This window comes from Euprymna scolopes, chromosome 8 (assembly GCF_053919585.1).
Source record: "Euprymna scolopes isolate OS-2025 chromosome 8, ASM5391958v1, whole genome shotgun sequence".
Taxonomy (NCBI): domain Eukaryota; kingdom Metazoa; phylum Mollusca; class Cephalopoda; order Sepiida; family Sepiolidae; genus Euprymna; species Euprymna scolopes.
In genome coordinates, this window is record NC_136489.1 from 118,553,582 (window position 1) to 118,571,690 (window position 18,109).

General features: G+C 31.9%; 1 long non-coding RNA gene across 1 annotated transcript in view; it reads left to right on the plus strand.

Annotated features, from left to right (window-relative positions):
* The first annotated feature begins 3,208 nt into the window (after window positions 1-3,208).
* LOC145283738 (uncharacterized) overlaps window positions 3,209-18,109 on the plus strand; it is a 26,797-nt gene continuing 11,896 nt past the window's right edge. The window contains exon 1 of the long non-coding RNA XR_013868729.1: window positions 3,209-3,461. This is a non-coding gene — a long non-coding RNA (uncharacterized LOC145283738). The remainder of the gene's footprint in view (window positions 3,462-18,109) is intronic.

Genomic DNA, 18,109 nt, shown 5'->3' on the forward strand with positions numbered 1-18,109 from the left:
AATTACTTCGCAGGGGACTAGAGTTTCATGTATGTACTATCAATAAAAGTGCACATACGAAAAAAAGCTTGGAAACTTATTTAAGACACCTCATACATATATGCAGTAGCGTCTAAAAGTTAAGGAACGATCGATCTTTTTTTTTTTTTTTTTAATGGCTTCTAACTTTATGAAAAAGGAAAAAAATTGGGGGTGAATTTTCCAATGTTTAATAATGCTAGTTAAATTTAAAAAAAATATTTTTGATTTTGAATACATATTAGTTTTTACATATAAGTAAATTTCATTAAATTACAGGCGTCCAAAAGTTAAGGAACGGGAGAAATTATTAATGAAAAAATAAAGAATCCTTTTAGTATTTAGTGAAAAGCCCCTTGTTTTCAATTACGCTATGGCATCTTTTGCTGCAAGACAGAACCAATCGTTCACATGTTATAGGTGAGATATTATTCCAGGATTTTCTTATACATTCCCATAAATCATCAAGATTTTTGGATTTTTTTTTTTTTCTGTGATTTTATCACCAATAATTTGCCAAACATTTTCAATTGGATTCAGGTCGGAGCTCTGGGCTGGCCAATCCATAACGCAAATATTGGATCTATTTAGCTCTTCTAAAACTATTTTTGCTTTATGGCACAGTGCGTGGTCTTGCATAAAGATATCAGAATCAAAAATATTAGAAACCGCAATCAATTCTCTGTACATTCGAGTATTAACTTTTCCATGAATCCTCATAGTTCCTTTTGAAGATATCATGCCCCATACCATTATACTGTTCCCTCCAAATTTTACTGTACTTTTAACACACTTAGGGTGCAATTATGGTTTGAAAACGACGATAAGATGAAAACAAGAGACATGTTCTTGTGTCAAGTTGGAGCGAAAAGAGAGAAAGAAAGAATGTTTGTTGCGTTTAAATACTTTTTTGAATCGGATTCCAGCACAAGATTGCTGCTGATATTTGGTTTGGGAAAGCGTTAAAAAACAATCTTCTAAAATTTCTCATTGGTCGATATTGTCACGTGGTATTGTCTTCGCCTACGTCCGCCAGAAATATGTCCATTTTGCTTTTGTTGTTGTGAGAAAAGCGCGTAGGCGTATTTGAAATTATGCCGTTGCGAGGACTTATTTTTGTGCAAATGCGCGGAGAAATCAAAATCAATGGACGTTCGTTTATTTGCGCGCGAACGTGTGTGTGAGTGAGTGAGTGACAGCACAAAGGCAAGATAAGTTACTTTTCTACCTACGAGTAACTATAAGTTTTTAGTGTTTTTATTTAATGTAATATGTTTAATCGGTCCGAAAAAATGTGCCTTGTTTATCGGTATATTTGAAAGACAATTAGCGGCGAGCTCGCTGGTGAATACATTAAGTTTGGAAAAATGAGTCCAAGCTAAAAAAATTATACAAAATATTGTTACAAACCCACCGAATATATGTCAGTTTATGTCATGGTAACATATATTGAGTGAGTTTCTAACAGTATTTTGTATAGTTTTTTTTTTTTAGTTTGGACTCATTTTCCGAAACTTAACGTATCCAACAACGAGCTCGCCACTATTTGTCTTTTTCAAATATACCGATAAACGCAGCATGTTTTTGTTTTGTTTTTTTTTTGTTTTTTTTTCGAACCGATTAAACATTTTACATTAAATAAAAACACTAAAAACTTATCCAGCTAGGTAGAAAAGTAACTTATCTTTCCTTTGATAACATTTATTTCTTATATATTTGTTTTTTGACAACTTTTTTCGAATCTATGTGCATAGTAAAGCAAACCCGAAACTACTTGATCAATTTTTGTGATTTTTGGAATATGAAATGTTCATTTCGTGATAAGTAGGTACAAAATAAGTTGTTTTTTTCTTCGTTTTTTGTTTACCGCTATAAGTGCCAATTCGAATAAGCATTGAAAGACAACCCCCTACTCCAAAAGCTAAAATATTGTGAAAAAGTAAAAATAGAATTCTCTAGCGACACAATAGGTAAGTGTGTACGCTGAAGAAAAAACGTACTTTTAGAAAGAACAAATAAATGCTTGTTAAATACTGAAACAAGTCGTAATACTTTATTTTCTGTACATTATTATGTTTGTACATTATATCTGTTGTAATCATGTTTACTGTTTCAACCGATTGAAATAGAAATTAATCTTCGTCGAATCGTGTTTCCACATTACGGATAAATCAAAATAGGATTGAAGTATGCTTTAAACCAAACGAAGCAAAATCGCAGTTATGTCCCTTACATCTGATAAAAAGCTCATGTTTGTTTGTTATTTAAGTGAAAGGGTTTGTTTTACAATCCAGAGATTCGAAAAAAAATTGGTTAAGAATTCAAATGCATAACAAATAAATGTTATAAGTACTTTAGAAATTAAAAAAAACAAACGAAAAAGCTCTCATTCACTCCACCTATCCGTTATCCTCCCCCCCCCCTCCAAAAATATTAGTTGGTAAAAAAAAGCGACTACTCTCCACCAAAGGATAGAAAAAATGAATTAAAAAATGGTCAGTAAAAAAAACAAAAAAAAAAAAAATTTAACTGTCGTAAAAAATATATATATATAAAATTAATTACTAAACAGTTTTTGACAACAATTGGTGAACATCGAGTTTTGCTAAATCAACCCAAGATTACAGAAAATGATTACAATTTCTTCAAAAACTGTTTTGATTAATAAGTAATTTTCTACTGTATCGTTTTTCGTAATTATGGATATGTTCATTATTGTGACACGACAATTGAGTATTTGGTTGTGCAAAAAATAATGTCGTTTTTTTTTTTACTTGAAGTTGAACGTCAAAAAACATTTTTGTACCGACGTAATAGATATCATTGGTTTTAATTGAAATTCAATATTTTATTTGTTAAATTCCGCTATTATAACGAAGAAGCTCCGAGCTCTTTACTTTGGGATTTGTATTACTGTACATTACTGTAGATTCGAAAAGTGATCAAAAAGCAAAATATACAACAAAGAAATCTTAGCATTAGCTATAAAAGTTGCATTGTAACCTACCTGAATTATTTATTAGTGTTTTAAAGTAGTTTTAAACGCTCTTTATTTCATATCAAATATTAACTTTTTACGAGTCGTAAGAATTCAAGATGACCAAAATTTACTACCCCACCCCCTCTGGTTCGCTGAGAGCAGTCTCGTCTCGTTTTCAAATTTTAGTTCGCGCACATTTTGGTGGGAGGAGCCTGCCTCGTTTTCGGCACATAGCTCTGCGGACATTTCGGGCGTACATTTTTTTGTTTACATGAAAGTATTTGTAAACATTACATTTAATTTAGCTAATTATTGTGCACAAATACTAATTTCTTTTTTAAGTTTTTTTTTGGGGGGGGGTATTTCTTTTCTTTTCATTTTTATTTGAGATTTTATTGTTTTCTGTTTACATTGCTGGGGAGGAGGAGGCAACGGGGGTTTAAAACACTAATAAATGATTCAGGTAGGTTGCAAAATAACTTTTATATCTAATGTTAATATTTCTGGTAATCGTGAAGAGAGAGCCTGTTTCCTCCGTTTGACTATAGGTGGCGTTACTGTCTGTCCACCCAGTTACGGAAGCACAAAATGTATATAATGGCACCCTTGAAATAAAAATGTTTTTGTTATATTTTAATTTTAAACATGTTTTTTTTTTTTTTTTTTTTTTTTTTTTTTGCAAACATATTGAAGTCTTATTTTTCCAAACATTTACATGTTGTTGCTTGTTTATTTTCAAACATTTACGTTTTTTTGTTGTTTTCTTTTTTCTTTTTTTTACGGTTTTTTTTTTTTTTTTTTTTTTGTTAGGCATAAACTAAATATTTTTGAAATATTTTTCTTTTTGAAAAGTTTGCTTATGCACGTATTGTACCGCGCTATTTTTTTAATAGTAGTTTCAAGTAAGATTCAGGTTTTACAATATCCTTTTTCAAATATATATATAAATACTCGCGGAAAAGGTAAAATAAGTGCAGAAAAATTAAGAAAAAAAGGGGGGGTCAATAAAAAAAAAGAAAAACGTTTTTTTTTTTTTTTTTTTTTTTTTTTTTTCTTTTTATAAGAGCGTAAAAATACTCGCGGAAAAACGGTTGTACCCATAAATATGTTTTAAAAGAAAAATATAGCAAAAACATTTAGTTTATGCTTGCAAAAAAAAAACGTAAAAACAAAAAAAACGTAAATGTTTGAAAATAAACAAGCAACAAAAATAAACAAGCAACAAAAATAAAAAATAAAATAAAAAAAACTTAAATATGTTTGCAAAAAAAAACAAAAAAAAACATGTTTAAAATTAAAATATAACAAAAACATTTATTTTTATTTCAAGGGTGCCATTATATACATTTTGTGCTTCTGTAACTGGGTGGACAGACAGTAACGCCACCTATAGTCAAACGGAGGAAACAGGCTCTCTCTTTCTTCACGATTACCGTATTTCTTTATCGTATATTTTAATTTTCGACCACTTTTTCGAATCTGTGTACAGTAATACAAACCCAGCATTTGTTTAAAAAAAATATTAATCAAAATTGAATAAGTTAGATAAAAGGTCATCACATATGCATGTGTGAAGGATTCATCTTTTTTCATTACTGCGATTTACTTTTCGGAGAAATTGTTCAAAAGCATTTTCGTTTAAAGAGATGAAAATATTAAATTTATATTTTTAAATCTTCTATAGGGTCTGAAAAATACATTTATTCAAATAATTAAAAATGAAATTGAACTTTGTTTTTATTATGACATCATAATTTAGTGTTGTATGCTTTTTTGTCTGTTTGGGTTTTTTTTTTGCTGTTTTTTTAATTTCCAGATTTTTTCTTAGAAATTAGAAAAAAAATCTAATTATTTGAAATATTTACTGATTGTTCTAAGGGAAGTAACACTAGTTTACTAAGATACTCGGGTTCTTTTTTTTTGGGGGGGGGGTTGTTTTTTTTTCTCTCATACTAGAATTTGCGACGTCATTGTAAAAAAAAATGCAACTATGAGATGTAACGCCTCACTCGAAGGTGGTTAAGGACTCTTGTCTATCTAAATTCTTGGCTCGTGTCGTCTAGACTTCTCTGAGGTTGTTACATGAAATCTGGTATGCTGAAAGCGAATATCGAAGCGGCAGGCAGGAAGAAAGACAAACAATTGTAGTCTATCTACAGAAGCCTAATTTTTGCAAAATTATGTACAAAAATGTTTTTACAATTCTCATTCACATTTTGTAAGTTCTTTTCAAAGTCTCAAATCTCTTCAGACAGCGACAGACGGATGGATGAGGTGGGGAGGGGCCCCTCTCCAGGGAACGGCGGGTTTATACGACCTGTTCTCCCCGAATTCAACAAGCAATCTGCTCAACTCCCAACTCTAACTGATCTGAAACTCTATCTCACTCATTTTTGCACGACAGTCGTATATATAATAAGGTATGTGGATGGGGTGGAAATCCTCCCAGCCAATAAGATTTCGCCACGAAATTGAAAGCTTTTAGGGTTTTGCGTGGGTACAATTCTCACACTGAAATCTAAATTACTCATTCTCCCGATTTCCAAGGTCAGATGTCAATTCTGACATCCGACCCTGAGTTCATTTAAGGTTCTAAGTGAAATTTCCTGTTAACTTTTAGCCGTAAAAATATATTTCTCTGGTTTTCAAACAATATCTATTTTGACATGAAATAAAATATATATATTGTATTCTCTATCTTACATCCTTGGGTTATCTGGCGTCACCGGTAATAAAAAGCTACTTCAGCGTAGTTCTAACGCTCCTGAATGCAGGATTACGTTACAGAGAGGAACAAACTCGGCAAATTTCCACAGCCACCTCCAGAAATTTCTTTGGCACCGCCGATTTAAGAAAAAAAATTCGGTAAAATAATCTATTGTTTGTAATTATTATTTAGGTTTAAATTTTAACTATTCATATTATGCATTTTTGACGTTAAGTTTTCTTGGAACTGTTAAGTTATAATTCATTAATTTCTGTGAAAATATGTTTTTAAACTATTAAACATCCATCAAAATATATCTGAAAAAGTTTCATGCTATACATAAAATTACAATATCGTCGCACTTGACATTTTTTTAATGTTATGTCAACTTCACAATTATGAAGTTCAATTTAAAAAAATAATCGCATTTTTCTTTTACAATTCCTCGAATGGTTTAACATCCAAAAAAAAAAAAAAAAAAAAAAAAGAACGTGGGAATTGTAATTTTTAAAGAATGTTCTCTTTTGTAATGTTAAAGATTATATTTTTTGTTGTTAATGTTATAAAACTTTAAAATTTGTTTCACTAAATAAAGTAGTTGAAAAATGTTTTCTTTGAAAAAAAAATAAGTTTCATCTTTTTTTTCTGAAAATTCCTCGAATGTTTAGCGTTCAAAATTATCGTATGAAAAAATAAATTAACCCCTTAGTGAATTCGAGTTACTTCCCTTAGAACAATTAATAAAAATCTAATTCATAAAACTCGCTCTGTCTGTCTGTCTCTCCATATTTTCAAACTCTATCTCCTCCGAAACTAAAAGTCGCAGAGCGGCGCAACGGGGCCTCAAATGATTGGATTTTTATGAACTGTTCTTTTATGGGTCTTCAGCCGATTTAAAATAGTTTTTAATGATTCAAAAATGGGTCAGAATTGAAAAAGATCGCTCTACATTTTGTACATCCATCTTAGTTTATTTTTAATCAGTTCATATGCGTGTCACATTAGTACAGTGGTAACGTCACCAGCTTTGTATGCTACAGTTTAGTTGTCGGTTTCGATTCTAGCTAATAGTACCCAAATAATTTATTTTTTATTTTTTTTTTTTACTTTTGGAAATCATGACTCTATAATAATGTATACGAAATCTGGATTAATTAAAAGATCATATTTAAGCGTATTTTACGACAGGGCAAAACCGCCCCCTCTTCTCCAGTACCAAATAACCAAAAACCTCATGTCCATTGTGTTTGTTTGTTTGTTTGTTTGTTTTTTTTTTGTTTTGTTTTTTTTTTGTTTTGTTTTTTAATTAAAATTTGCATACGATCTGGTCTTATTTTCGCCTACATTTTGAATAAAATTGGTCTTAAATTTTATTTTTTTATGAAATAAAATTCTAATTGTCTATTTTAATTTTTAAAATATAACTTTAATTCAATGTTTTAATTGCTGCCAGTGATGTTTTCTTTGTTTTTGTTTGTTTTTTCTCTTAACTTTTCTTACATCAAACATTTAGATTTAAAAAAATGATATCATACACAAAAAAAAAACGTTTGAACATTCTTTTTAGTCCTCAATAATTTTATGATATAGAAAATAAATGAATCGACCATTTGTTGAAGGCATACCGAAAGCTTCCTTTTCATTTGCCTACTACGTTGAGATGTAGGAGAGGGTACCACTTTCTCGGGATTATTCGATTACTCTTGATACTCGCCTTAAAATGCTAAATGTTTAGCAAAGAGAAATCAAGTATCATTTTTTTTTGTGTGTGTGTTTGGCATGACTCAACCGAGGATTGAACCTTAGTCTTCCAGCTCATTAGCAGACGTTTTACCTATTATGCTATGATACAAAAAATGGTTACCTTTCTAGGGCAATTGCTCTTGACATATCAAAGCCCTTTGATAGAGTATGGCATAAAGGTTTACTTCACAAGATCTCCAGCTACGGTATAGCTGGAAATGTCTTCTCAATTGTTAAATCATTTATTTCTGATAGATTCATAAGAGTAGTGGTTGATGGGCAGGAATCAGAAGCTCACAGTATTAATGCTAGAGTCCCTCAGGGGTCCATTCTGGGCCCAACTTTCTTTCTGATCTACATTAATGATCTTCCAAATCACATTCTTTAATCATTCATAGACATTTATGCTGATGACACTACTATCTATGGTAGCACATCTAAGGTCGTAAACGACCAAGTTCTCTCCGATTCTCTCACCTCTGATCTTGAGCAAGTGATACAATGGGGAAAGAGGTGGCTTGTTACTTTTAATGCATCTAAAACCAAGCTTTTATCTTCACATCATCAACGCTCTCATCCCCCATCAATTGAAATGAATGGCTCTCATCTTGGGGATGCCTCATGTTTTGACAAGCTTCTGGGCATGACCTTTACTCCTGATCTTAAATGGAACACATATATTAAATCCGTTGCCAAAGCCGCTGGAAAAATGGTGGGATCCTTCTATCGATCCAGTAGATATCTCACTGCTGATGCAATTCTCTATCTATATAAGAGCCAGGTACGTCCAAGGATGCTGCTAGAAAGGACTTATCCTGCCTTGATAGAGTTCAAAATAGACTTCGTAGCCTCGTAGGGGATGTGCTTTTTTTTTTCTCACAGAAGAGATGTAGCGAGTTTCTCTGCTTTATCGTTATTTTCAGGGCAAGTGCTCGACTGAGATTCAATCTAGAGTCCCTCCTTGCTAAACTTTCACAAGAAACACTCGTCTAGCAGAAAACACTCTCAATAATTCCCCCCACTCGTTATCTGTGCCTAAACCTAAACGTATATTCCATGAACAAAGCTTCTTTCTTAGAACTGCACGCCTATGGAATTGTCTTCCATTTTCCTGCTTTCCAACTGACTACAGTATGGTTGTCTTCAAGTCTAACGTAAACAGGTTTTTGCTGAGCCGTTCCATATAAGTTAACAAATTTACCGAATTTCCATGACTAACGATTACTTTATTGTCCAATTGTCTACTGTATACTCTTATCCTTATCCTCGAGTGGCCTCTTAGCATTGATAAGTGGTGATGCCTTTGTAAAATAAAAAATAAAAAATCAAGATAACGCTTTTATTTGAATTTTATTTCAGCACAAGAAACACTATTCAAAACCAAAAATCCAAAATTTGAGAGAAAGCCAAGTGAGGTATTCCAACAGCTCCCATGCTAGGGTTGAGCCAAAAGCTATATTTGTGGCATGATGAGAAAAGAAAACCCCAAACTTTTTTCAAACAATCTGTATAAATAAAACAGATGTGTGTGCGTGCGCGAATGCGTAAATATTTAACCGATACACTCTTACACTACTGGTCACATAACACTGAAATTAACAAGAAATAATAATCTCACACGAAGGATGGTTTATAACGAGTAAAATCTTTATTTAGATGGTGAATAATAACGCGTTCAGAAATATGTGGGCAAGTTGAAATACTTATTTCAACTTGCCCACATATTTATATTACTTTTGTACATGCGCAATTCCATTCTTGGCTCGAAGTGATTTAATTTTTAATCCGTATCTATTTGTCGAAAGCTCAAATGGTAAGAAAAGCGGGAGGAGCACTAAATATTTTGGTTTCGACTCTAGCTGATGATACTCAAGTCATATATATATATATATATATATAATTATTTTTTTACTATAATAATTAAATACCTACAGACACTAGTGTTTCATCCTTTCGGGAATCTTCAGTGCAGGGTGTGACGATTAATACCAGTCGAACGATTCGAACCCCGCATCACAAGACATCTCTGACTCGGTTAGCGAAGACCTAATCCATTCGGCTAGCATTAACCACGTGAAACCACGTCAAATTTAAGCATTTTAATTTTTAAATGTTCATTTACGTCAGCCAGAGAGTGATCTAATCGTTGTACGATGATCTATGCATAAGAGCTAAATTGACCGATTTTAATTCAACTTAAAGTGGATGTCATAATTATTTTTTTAATATAATAATTAAATACCTACAGACACTAGTGTTTCATCCTTTCGGATATATATATATATATATATATATATATATATATATATATATATATATAATATATATTATATATATATATATAATATATATTATATATATATATATAATATATTATATATATATATATATATAATATATATTATATATATATATATATATAATATATATTATATATATATATATAATATATTATATATATATATATATATATAATATATATTATATATATATATATATATAATATATATTATATATATATATATATAATATATATTATATATATATATATATAATATATATTATATATATATATATATATATATAATATATATTATATATATATATATAATATATATTATATATATATATATATAATATATATTATATATATATATATATAATATATATTATATATATATATATATATAATATATATTATATATATATATATATATATAATATATATTATATATATATATATATAATATATATTATATATATATATATATAATATATATTATATATATAATATATATTATATATATACATTATATATATTATATATATTATATATATATATTATATATATTATATATAATATATATATTATATATATATTATATATATATATATATATAAATATATTATATATATATATATATATATATATATATATATATATATATATATATATATATATATATATATACTAGCATTTCAGCCCGGGTGTTTTGAGGTGTATGCTTAGCAAAACAAAACAAAAAGTCAATTTTTCTTTTTAATTTGACCCCTATTATGAACCCTTAAATTTATAGTTTCGGGCTCAAATCACTTTATTAAGTTAGATCCAGGTTCAAGGAACCTATATCTAAAATTTCAAGTGTCTAGACCCAAAATTGTCGGAGGAGTTTGGTAGAGTTCTTAAAGGTCAAATCGTTGAAAGTTGACCCCTTAACAGCCAAATTTCTGGCTGATACCCGTCACATCGATTTTCCCAAATCTCAGTACCCGGTATTTCAAATTTCGAGTCTATAGACTAAAAATTGACAGAGTTATTGCGTAGGGAAATGTACACAGACAGACAGACAGACACGTTCACTTTTATAGATATATAGATTATATATATATATATATATATATATTATATATATATATATAATTATATATAATATATATATTTGTGTATATATATTATATAACTTTTTAAATCAATAGGTATAGTATGATATTCAATAGAGAATTTGCTTGTAATAATAATTATGAAATCTGCATGAATTAAAAAAAAAAACTTTTTGTAAACATATGTAAGCGTATTTTACGATTGAACAAGCCCCCACCCCGCTGCTAGTTATTCAATAAACAAAGATAACATTTGTTAGGTTCGTCTAAAAATATACTTATTTCCCTTGGGCCGAAGAAGGCAGTTATCGCCCCTGATGATGACAGGTCTACCATAACAGTTTAGGAGGTAAATGGACATTTCTACACTATTGGGACGAAATTTTAGAAATCGTGATTGCTGCATTTTACACGAAAACAATGGTATTTACGTATTCCTCGTATTTTTAAGATGATTATATCAAAAAATTATGGAAATCGATGGGGTAAAAAATTATTAAAGAAAAAAATATAGAATTTGATAAAAACGATCAGGAGAGTTCAAAATGAAGATAATTTTCCGTTTTGATTTAAACAAGATAGCGGCAATCTTTCATCTGCTAACATGATTAAATTTGTTTTGTTTAATAATTCCGTAGTGTTCAAGTATTTTCGACTGCATGATTTGGAAGCTGCCATTGTAACTTATTAGAATTGACAACAACAAAAAAATCAGTTGAAACCATTGTTTTTTTTTTTGTTTTTTTTTAAATCTGAAAACTCCATTTATCGACTACAAAATCTTGTCCCAATTCTGTAGAAGCGTCTCAATCACATACTTTTTTTTTTTTTTTTTTTTTTCACCTTCACCCCCAAAACAAGGCATATTACCACTTGGACGTAAGGTGCTTTCTAATTTCCTAAACGTGTTGGCTTCTGTTAAATTTGAATTTCTGCATATCGGTATAGTCAGGCAATCAGATAGCAGGCAGGGAAATCCAAAATCTACCTGTTCTAGGGAAGAAGCTATTATAGAAAGCTTTCTGACATATAGGGACCTCGACAGTGAAAGCGTGTGATTGTGTTGCTATACGGATTTGTCGGTGGGGGGGGGGGGAGTATGTACGTCGAGGAATACATAATGACAACCTTACCATTAAATATGTAAGTTGCTTAAATAATTGTGTTAAGTTTTGCTTCGTCTCTTGATCATTTTGGAGTAATTAACAAAATTAAACAAAAGAAAATCTTTTTTTTTTCTTTTCTTAAAATCTTCATAAACTTCTGAGAAATTTCAGCACTTGCGCATTGCTGTCACTAAGCATTGCCAAATGAATGTGAAAAAAAAAATACGCATGATTCCGTGACGTCATATTTTTGTTAACTATACGAACTATGTAAAAGCAGAAGCAACTTAATGATTTTTTTAAAGCCTTTGTTTATCTTCTTCAAACTGTGATTAATAATTAATCTTTGTTATAATTTTGTTAGGTTTTAAGATTCACACAGTTTAATGATTAATAATATTATAAACATTTGTATATTAAACATCAAATACGGTTTTACGGGTGTTTATTTTGGGTAACTACTTGCTTCCATATTTTGTCCGGTAAAAAGAGACAAACAAAATATGAGTGGGGCCTACAAAATGCTTAATATTTGTGCAATATTTTCAAATCGGTTTTAATCTGGCGATAAAATAGCTGACAAGAGCCATGTTTATATTAAAACTTAATATTAAAAAAAAAAAATTTAAACACAATTAAAAATCTATGTAACGGAACGTTTTGAAATAATGGAATTTTAATCGTTTTAATCTTTTAAAAATTAATTAATTTTTAGGAAGTTTCTTTTTCTTGGCAATTCAACTGATTATAGTATATATTAATTCGAAAAAACGCTATTTCAAAAACAACATAATAATATTAAATTTATATCATTTTTTTAATTGCCACTTCAAGTAAGTTTTTGTTCAATACGTGTATTTAATTTTTTAAAAATGTTTTACTTATTTGAATTCTTATGTTTCATAATAAAAAGAAATTTCGATAGATTTAGATATATTTTGTTCAGATTTCGAAAAAATAAATATGGGGGGGGGGACACGCACTAAAAAAAATATTTTCCCTCGTATATTTTATGGAAACTGCATTTTGTATGTAATTTTATTCTAAAATGGATAAATATCGAAAATTTCACGAAAATCTGCCATAAGTTGATTTTTGCTAGATTGCTTAAACACGGGTATGTTTTCACGTTCGAAATGCTTACTACATGAGAACGTTATTTTAAAGCGCCAATTATGTAAACAAGATTTTCGTCTCGCAATTTCATTTTCGTACGATGAAAAAAAATTTTTGAAAATTATTACTAGTTTATTTTGCCCTTCTTTTAAATGGTACAAAAGTTATATTGATAATATTAATTTATAATAAAGTTACATCATATAGGGGGGATAATTCTGTGGTGACTTTTGGAGGTGCCTAACTATCATGGAACAACATTTTTGTTTTCATTTTGAAGAACGCAGAACAGTGGGAGACAATGTAATTTGTTACAAAAATTTTAATTTTGTAAAAAAAATGTCACACGCATTATTTCAGAATTTTAAATTTTGTAAAAAAAAAAAAAAAAAAAAAAAAATTGAATAAAAAAAAATTGTATTTTGTGTTATTAGAATTTTCTTAATATCTTAATTTAATAAATGTTCAGATAATTAATGCTTTATTTTGTGTTATAGTATTGTTGTCCAAGGATAGAATACTGCTGCCATATCTGGGCAGGAGCTGCTAAATAGCCTACCCTGCCTTGACAGAGTACAAAATAGACTTCGTGGCTTAGTGGGGGATGCCCTTTTCTCTACCCTGCAACCTCTCTCCCACAGAAGAGACGCTGCGAGCCTATCCTTGTTTTATCGTTATTTCCATGGCAGGTGCTCGTCTGAACTCCAATCTCTGGTCCCCCCTCGCCAATCTTTTACGAAAGACACCCGTCTAGCCGAATCCACTGTGAAAAATTTCCCCCACTCTTTATCTGTGCCTAAATCAAAACGTGGATTCCATGAACAAAGCTTCTTTCTTAGAACTGCACGCCTGTGGAACTCTGTTCCGTCTGCCTGCTTCTCACCTGACTACAACTTGGATGTGTTCAAGTCCAACGTTAACAAATTCCTAATGAACCGCCCCCTTAAGTAAACACTTCATCAAATCTCCACACTAACGTAATGTATTTGCAATAACCCTTATCCCTGAGTGGCTTCCGGGCCTTGATAAGTGGTGACCACTGTGTAAAAAAAAAAAAAAAAAAAAAAAAAAAAAAGTATTGTTGACATTTTTAGATACGGTATACTTGAATTGTTTCTCCTGGTTCTTACATTGTATTGTCTCCCTCCTGTTTTGCAATCTTAAAAATGCGAACCAAAAATAAAAGCAATGCTCAAGTGACAAAATTCCTTACATCGACCTTTTATCTGCAAATAATAATATCTACTAATCAATTAGAAATAAAAAGACAAATTCAAAATTAATTGAAGATCTCGCATCGTGCAACTGACTAAGTAAACGCCCACAAATTAAGCATCTTACTAGCAGTGTTATATCACATATCCCTCCATATTTACATGAATAAACCAGAAATCAGCATGAACAGAGACGATGATAATAATGGCAACGCTAAGACCCCCCCCCCTTCGTCGATACAACATAACTGACCACGCTAAACACACACGGTCACATCAAAGCCCATTTCTTTATATACCCACATCAACGGAATAACATGCAACTCACCTCAACAAAGAAAACTGTCCATCGAAAGAAAAATCAAAACACAAAACCAACATCACAGCAGACGCAACTCTGGCAGCTTATAAACACGAATAATTATCCAATAAAACACTGTAACAGTACAATGCCTACTAGAACATATTCACAACTTTCTTAGCTTTAAATTGACACGACACGTGTATATAAACATCAAACAGGCAACTCCCTACAGTACATTAAAACACAAAAAAACAAGCACAAATAAAAAAACGAAAACGACGACCAGCGCTTTAAATTATCTTTGTCTACAACTACGTCCGCAACACGAGTATAAATACGACCACCTTTTTGACAAGCAATAAGATCGGCTCAGCATCTTCGTTCCGTCAGCACCCAGGAGTCATTAACCGTTCTTCATCGACAACAGCTATTAAGATTATTACTCTCCCGCCGCAGCCGCCACTCCACTCGTGATAGTGGACAGCAGCCTTGAAGACTACTCCTCTTTCCTCGTCGCCACCGCCATCACTAAATCACTACAACTCCTCAGACAGTGAGATTTGTCCCGCCAGTAGCAGCAGCCACTGTCACCAACCCTCCATCAATGACGGCAGCTATTAAGATTACTTCTCTTTAGCCACAGTCGCCACCAACCCCCTCGTGCTACCGGACAGCAGCCTGTAAGATTACTCCTCTTTCGCCGTAGCCATAGCCGCCACCGCACCCTATTCCAGATATCAGAACACCAAACCCATGTTCCTGTCGTCGCCCCTGCCACAGCCTGACAATAACACCAGATCGTCACCGAGTTTATATCAACACCCGACGAGCATTTCTACCGACGTCCCACCACTACCGCCGCTGATAGATTCAGCAGTTCATTTCGTGATCGTTTTAACTTTAAATAAAAGTTTGAATTCAACCTTTTCGTTTGTCACTTTACTTGCTTCCATGCACTCAGTTTTTAATATAATAGCAACTTCCAACACTTTTTTAATCTCCATGTGTCTAACATATGCACACGTGCCTGTTAAATATCAGGTCTTGAGTGTCAGACATAGCTCTTGCCCGAAAAAGAAAAAAAAACCTGGGTGAGACACAGCTGGCTGGAAAATGAACATCTGATTTGATGCAGCAACATCTGCAAAGGTCATCTGTTAAGGTCACGTGGAAATAGAAATATACTGGTCACTAAATAAACAATGAAATGAATGGCAGTTGCTTCCAGTATGAGACGTGACTGCATTGACTTAATTGGTGGAATCCTAGAATTAACCTTGCAATTGTGAATGCATGGGTGTCTATAACTGTTATATAAACAGGCACAAATTGATATTAAACAGGCTGTTGTTATTATCAGCTCTCTCCCTACTCGTTCATCAAAACTGAGCAATAAAAATCTATTAGTATAATTTTATGTGTTTGCTTTCATTCTTAAAGCACTACAAAGTCATAAAATAGCACAGCTGCCATGACTTTCGAAATATTCTTTTCCGTGTTTAGAATTACTAAAACATGGGACAAGCTGGCGTAGCACTGCAGTGCTACAAGCAGCAACAGTGTTGTGACGGTGGCTAAGTGGTTAACGTCACAAACTGACAGCAACCTTCATGTGAATCTTCTTGTGAGTATGTGATAATATTGAGAAAACAATTTGCAAGTCTTCTTTTTCTGACGACTTACACTTTCCCTTTTCACTGGAATCTTCCGATCACGTAATTGCCTCAATTAAGATCAAAACAAAAATGCAACAAGTTTCCTGATGTTGCTCTCCGTTACAATAAGAGGAAGAATCTTGCTGATACTGATAAAGAAGTGTAAAAAAGAATCAAAAGAAAGACAAGTAAAATGAAATTTATAATAACAAATCATAATTAAACAATGTTATAACTTTATGGATCATCTTGATTCGCATAGTCATATATTATCAAAAACAGTAAAGAAAAGCCTGATGTGTATTGCCGTGACTGGCAAAGAGGCAGATAACTCACTAGAACGTCAAAAGAAATGTAGAGTTACGTCCCCTGTCAGTACTTTTTTTTAATATTGATTTCAACAAAATGGATTTAGTATTTGATTCCTGAAACAGACGTTACGAATTATGATTTTAAAATGAAACAATTGTCATTTGAAATATTAGTAAAGCATCTTTTTTGGTATTCTCATTTTCTATATGCTATTCTAGAAGATAAATTCAACTTTCAATGGGACAGAGCTTCAGATCGTTGACATCAGAAATACACTTGTATTCCTTGTTTAATGTGTCCTATTTTCTATCTGATTTAACTGATTGGTTAATCGTTGGTATAGAAAGATTTCTACCCTCCAAGAAATTCCAACAGAAGTTTAAAAAGTCAGCTGTCATACACTCCAGAATGCGCCGCTGTTATTGCACACAGAAAGCACTATTTCAATTGCTTTCAATGAAACAGAAGTTTTGAAACTAAAGCCACCTTTAAGACCGCTATCATACCCAATCTATTAAGTCTAAAGTAGCTGAGCAGAAGCTTGGTTCCCATGAGTTTTTGGCAAATAAAAAATAATGAAGAGATGCATGGCCTCAACCGCAACCATCATAATTGGACCTGAGGTAAGAACTTTGCATCAACCCCCCCCCCCTTTGCGATCCTACCTCCTGAATTTTCCCCTAATGTACTCTGAGCGATATCAACATATCTGCCTCAGATGCTGCCAAACTTATCAAGAACCGTGATGCCAGCAAAGCAACTGGCCGCCCTGACAACATTCCGATCATAGTGCTTAAAAATCTGCAATCAGAACTAGCTTCCATTCTTATAAAGATGTTTAAATGTCGCTTAAAGGAGAAATGTTTCTCAACACCTTGGAAAACTTTATCAGTCTGCCTAGTATTTAAGAATACTGGAAATTGGTCTTCTGCATCTCAGTACAGACAAATCAGTTTCCTGTGCATCATGCTTGACCATATGATAAATCGAGAAGTCGTCAATCACTCCAGGAAAAAACAACCTATTCAGTGACAAGCAATAAGGTTTTCGTCCTGTAAGATCAACAATTGATGTGATGACTTTAATACCTCACAAGATCAATGAATCTATTGACAGAGGTTTCGTTTCCAAAGCAATAGCTCTTGATATATCAAAGGCCATTTTATAGTGTCTGACATAGAGGTTTACTTCATGCGATTTCTAGCTATGGAATATCTGAAAACGTCCTCACAAGCATTAAATCCTTTCTCTCTGATAGGTTCATAAAACTAGTAATTTAATGGACAGAAGTTCAAGGCTCATAGAATTAACACTGGTGTGTCTCAAGGATTCATTCTGGACCAATCCATTTCCTGATCTTCATTAATGATCTCCCAAATCACATTCTAAATTTGTTAATAGGCAGGCAACATAACCATCTCTGACAACACTTCCAGAAGCAACAGTTACCAAGATCTTTCTGATGCTTCTGACATTGACCATGTGGTACAATGGGGAAAAAATGGTTGGTTACTTTTAATACGCCCAAAACTAGCTTCTTTCTTTCCATTGCCAGTGCTCTAATCTTCACTTG